The sequence below is a fragment of the Engraulis encrasicolus genome, chromosome 8, assembly GCF_034702125.1.
Source record: "Engraulis encrasicolus isolate BLACKSEA-1 chromosome 8, IST_EnEncr_1.0, whole genome shotgun sequence".
NCBI lineage: Eukaryota > Metazoa > Chordata > Actinopteri > Clupeiformes > Engraulidae > Engraulis > Engraulis encrasicolus.
This window is the reverse complement of record NC_085864.1, coordinates 24,352,632-24,358,631: the sequence shown is the minus strand read 5'-3', so window position 1 is coordinate 24,358,631 and position 6,000 is coordinate 24,352,632.

Here is a 6,000-nt window from a genome sequence, read left to right as displayed (position 1 = left end):
ACACAAATTTCCGGGATGATTGTGTTACAGCGGGTGTGTCCTCTCAGCGATACTCACCTGCGACGTCCTATCCAGGTGACTTGCGTAGGCAGAACGAAAGAAGTATGGCTACCCAGAATCCAGGTACAACATGCAAGGACCATAATCATTCGCATTCCTAGAGCTAAATGACTTGGTTAGGCTGCCCAAAAATAGAATTCAGTTAGATTGGGTGTAATTCATGTCATTAACACGGTGGTGTTAAAAGAATATCCAAAAGAATAAAAGTTTCAGTTGAAGCCTTGGTGTTGTCGAGTCACGTAGAGCCGTGAATCACCTTGCAACCACGCGAAAGACCGGTCCATCTAGTATCGTGTGTGTGTCATAGGGGGTCCCCTTTAATATTTATTTATGAATAACTGTAGGCCTATTTAAAATATGTTCATAAGCACTTTTCTTTTCGCTAATTTAGGCTATAACTCCTGGATACAATCAGGTAGCCTACCCTTCAAATTAGACCATGCTTTTCACAAACGTTCTGCTCTAGGCTTTTTGAGTTGTGTTTCTTGATTTTTATGCAATAATCTATTTAATGGAAATGCATTGTGCTTCTAAATTTACTTTCACGTCACATTTTCAGTTTTATGGTCTTCTTTGATTTATTTATTTTTTATCTAGTAAAAAGTCTAGTAGGCCTAACGAACATTTTATGACGTTGGTACAATTAACCCACTTTAGATATCATTCAAACACATTTTATGGCAGGTTGACTGTTGACTGAAATGATGGACAGCTCGTTTCCGCCCCCTGCAGGAGAATAGGGGAAATGAGTCTTTATTCAGACTATGAAAGGAGGTGAGAGCATTAGAGATGTGAGAGCTTTTAATTCCATAGATGCATGATGGGAAGCTTGGGCCACTGTATTGTTAATAGCCTACATTTTCATGAGTGACAGGAAAGTCTGAGAAATGTGTTCACTTACCAACGGCAGCAACTCCGGATCACTGCCCCAGGCCAGCTCCCTTGGCCACCCATAAAGAAATGACCTGGCTTGGCTCTTGCAAGGTCCACGTTCATCTTGTGAGAGCCAGGTTAATTAAGAAAGGATGCATCAACTGCAATTATGTCATCATATCCACAATAACAGCACCAATGTGAGGTGAAGGTCCTAAACTTTGGAAGTCCTAAAGTTTGAATCATGATTAAAACAACACACACACACACACACACACACACACACGCACACACACACACGCACACACACACACGCACACACACACACACACACACACACACACACACACACACACACACACACACACACACACACACACTCAGTTTATTATCAAGAGAGTGGAGAGCATACAAAATGTCATCATTATGATATCTTGTGCTGTTGTTTTCAAGGTGTCTTTGAAATACTTTGCAGAAACCCTAAACACTTAATTCTCTGTTCCAGACATAGGCCTATGCCTAATTAGAGAGTAGGCTATGACAGGTAATTAGAGTGCCAGGCCTCTAAGGAACACATCCGCTTTAAAACAAGGCCTGCAATGTGCTACAGAGCCTGGCTCTGCAAGATGAGCAATGTAAAGAGATTGGACCCTTCCTGGAGGTAAACAAAAATTATACCTACAGTATATTCAAATGTGTCATATTTATTAACCACTTCTCAGAATATTAATTCTCTGTGTGTATTCTGTTGGTTTTATTTTAACAGATCGTGCCCATAAAGAAAAAAAAATGTTGAGATATGTCACCAATCACTGAGGTAAACACAATTGAGAAACGTCAAATTTGAAGTGTATTCAGTTATCTTTCGAGTCATGCCATCATAACAACTTCGACCACTTGGACAACTTCAGTCACTTGGCTCGTTCAAAAAGTCGAGAATCCCAAGAAAGCCGATCTAAAACCTCGGGAAAGTGGGCGTGAACATTTGGTGACACAATAGGTGCGATCGAGTTGTCGTCAATGCATGCATGCGCATTTAGACAGCAATGCACTCTGGATGAAAATGCTACATGACGGTTAGATTTCCTGTCAAACTTCAAATTTCGGTGATGTTGCGTTGACGAGCTGACATGTCACATGGTGGTGTCAAACTATCGCGGGATGAATGCGACTGCAGTCAGATCTTGCAACTTCTGCAGTTGCTTATCCCCTTCAACGCTCGTCTGCGGACTGCCTCCGAGGTCACGCGCCCATGAACTGGTTGGTCAACAACTCTCTCACGTGTGTATATGGGTCTTGTCTCACACCTCTACACAAGTTTGCGCAGGTCCCCACTTCAGCTCCTCCTCACTGTCTGTCCCCCCCAACACGCATCATGGCGCCCAAAGTCCAGAACTCGGTTGTCACATGAGCAGTGTCGTCAGCTGTCGTGAGAGGTCCCGAGCCTGTGAAGGCGACAACTGACCCGTCTCATTGGATTGAGATTCTCTGGTCACATCATCCTATTGCCAAATATCGTCTAAGAGAGAAATATATGTTAAAAGCCGCCCATCCAATGCAAAGGAGTGTGCTCAAAAAACGGTCTCTAAGGGGGCGTTGTCCCTCCTTCTTCTTCTCTTTTCGTGGTGTTTGCACAAGACGTGTGCTACCACCATCTACAGCATAAGGGGACTCCATTTCTTCTCAACCTCAAGACTCTGAAGGTCTCCTAATCAAAGGTCTCCTAAAGGGGCGTTCACCCAACGTAAAGTGGATACCGGAAAAGAACCCACCTGATTTATTTCTCTCTCATATACGATTCTCTGCTATTGCCTTCCACCTTCAGGAAGTAGACCTTTATGCGTCACACACTCGGCATTCTGGGTATCCCTGATGTAATTCCCTGTAATTCTCAGCATACTTTCCCCCTCCAGGATGCTCCCGAATCCATGCCTCATTACTGGAGTGCCTTGTACTGGGGACATCAATCCTGGGTTCCCTCCCTCCTATGGCTGACACAGCTGGGTGTGGCCTCGGATGGCCTCACAGCAAGTTATCCCACTTCTGACACCATTTGTGCAGAAGGCACAAGGTATGTCTCGTTTACGGAGGTCTCACGTACATTGATATGTACATAGACATGGACTTCAGAAACTGATAAGAGGCTCTGGCCTCTACATCACAAATCCAGATTTGTCGGTGTGACAGTCAGAGCACACACCCACAATCCAAGGTCACTCCATCAAACAGTTACATACAGATACATTTCTAACTTGCTGGCAGATACAGACTGAAAAATGCTGGTAAAGAATGCCTGTGCCTTATTTTGGTTGAGGGTGATTTTTTCCCACTCCGAGAATAGGCACACTGAGATAATGACCCTAGTTCAGTGTTTCTCAAACTTTTTCAGATCGAGGACCAGTTTGTCCCCCCAAAAATGTTCAGGGACCATCTGTCAACTGAATAGAGAGTTGACTGACGCTAATTTCGATGCAGATCATGTTCTTCTAATTCACATTTACAAGCCTGACTTATTATGGTGAAAATGAGACTTCAGCTATGTTAAGCTTTGTAATAATATTACGAATACAGTCTACTGCCAGCTTGTCTTGGAAAAGTATAAATCCCCTCGCGGACCACCTGAGCTCTGTCGCGGACCACTAGTGGTCCCCGGACCACACTTTGAGAATCACTGCCCTAGTTCCACATAGGAATGTGCTTCAGAAACTGGGTTCGTTGCAGAGCGTATTCTTGCCAGAATGTATCAAACTGGGAAAAGTGCGAATGCACACTGCCTAGGTCTAGCGCAAATGAGCCTACTGTGATGATCTGCTTGACTCATCTGCTCTGGTCTCTTTCTGGGTTCTTTCTAATATTCTTACTCGTGTCCTGGGCAGCCGTGGCCTAGTGCTTAGAGAGTTGGTCTTTCAATCTAGAGGTTGCCGGTTCGAATCCCCCCTGACCTCTACCTACACCTTCCACTTGGACAAGGTACCTAACCCCACATTGCTCCAGGGACTGTAACCAATACCCTGAAAAATAATAGTTGTACTTCGCTTTGTACAAATGATAGCGTCAGCTAAGTGAAATGTAGATGTAATGTCCTCCTTTGGTCACTTGCCTGCTTGTGGCCTCGTGACGACGTCACTGACGACAGAAGTGTTTTTCAATATCTCGCAAAAGCGCAATTGTAATGTCATTTTCTCATCTGCAATCGGGATGGTGAATGACAAAAGTTGTTGTGGCTGGGCTGACGGAAGGTAAGATACGTATAAATAAATACACATTTTATCCATAGGAGAGAATGCAAAAAAATAGTCTCCAAAAAGTTGTGGCTGGGCTGACGGAAGGTAAGATACGTATAAATAAATACACATTTTATCCATAGGAGAGAATCCAAAAAATAGTCTCCAAAAAGTTGTGGCTGGGCTGACGGAAGGTAAGATATGTATAAATAAATACACATTTTATCCATAGGAGAGAATGCAAAAAATAGTCTCCAAAAAGTTGTGGCTGGGCTGACGGAAGGTACGATATGTATAAATAAATACACATTTTATCCATAGGAGAGAATGCTGGCATGAGGCCATCAGAGATGCTTTCAAGGATGATGAGGATAGGTGACCCGAGACCCGGTGGATGGGCAGAGGTGGCAGGAAGTACATTTATGGTGTAATTACAACACTACATTTTGTCATAGCGGTTACACCAGTTATTCCATTGTACCTAATGAGATAGCTAATGTTGTTACTGGGAAAAAAATAGAAGCCTTTAAAAAGGAAAACCCCAAATTTGATCCAACCAGCACAGGATTAGGGACATCGCTCTATACTATAGAGCAGTGGTTCTCAACCTTTTTTCAACAAACGCCCCCTTGACCTCATCATAACCCTGCCAATATCCCCTTCAACTCATCATAAGCATTCTAACACCCCATCCCCACCCCCCTTAGTATTAAACATTTGACATAGACTATTGTTCCCCATTTGTAACTAAGTCTGACTCCTACCCCTCTCAGCGGTCTCCTCCTCAACGCTCCCAGGGGGCTGTAGAGCCCCTGTTGAGAAACACTACTATATAGTCTGTGCAGACACCATAGACCAGTTACTCAGTGAAGTTAGTTGTGTTGGAAGGAACCTGCTTTTTACTTTTAATTTGGCCATCTCATGGGTGAAGTCCAGTCCTTTGAGACCATCGCAAGAGTTGTGTGTGCGCGGGCTTGAGCTGACTAGCATCCCAAAGACCTTGGTGTAGCCGACAGAGGCCTGTGTTTGAAGCCCCTGAGGCAACACTTTGCCCGAGTACCCTGTACCGTACCCTGTACCCTGTACTTTGCAAGAATTTGTGCATATTCACCCAGGGGCATAGCAGCAAATTGTGGGCCCTACTGAATGTGCAATCCCCACCCCCCAAGCCATATAAATCAGAAACTGTGTGGGCCCCCTATATACATGGGGCCCTGGTAAATCGGTCGCACTTAACCCCCCTGAACAACACCCCTGTATTCACCTGCACCCTCATCCAAGGCATTTGAGCAAGTCAATGCATTTAACACCATGCCACTGCAGGGGGAGCTGTGTAGTAAGTTCACACCTGATAAGGAAATCAGCCAGTGCAATTTAATCAAACAAGCAAAACGCATGATAGTATTTCCAAGGGTTTTATTTGTACTGTACCATCACATGAATCAAGTGAAAGTGAAAGCCCAACTGGGAAACTCCACAGCGCACGAGTGCATAATGCATACAACAAAATTGCATTTATGCCTCACCCGTGCAAGGGGGCAGCCCCCTATGGCGCCCGAAAGGGAGCAGTGCGGAGAGATGGTACCATACTCAAGGTACCTAGTCATGAAGGAGGTTGGGGTAGAGAGCACTGGTTAAATACTCCCCCAACAATCTGGCGGGTCAGGAGTCTGACGCCCTAACCGCTCACCCATGACTGCCCTGTATGGCCTTTATCAAAGCATACAGTAGACACAACCCTCCTTTAACACATGATAAAAATATGGAGGGCATATCTCGTGCTCTCACAGTATGATACGAACATTCATATCAATTTAACACCTATCTATCATTACAGAAGATT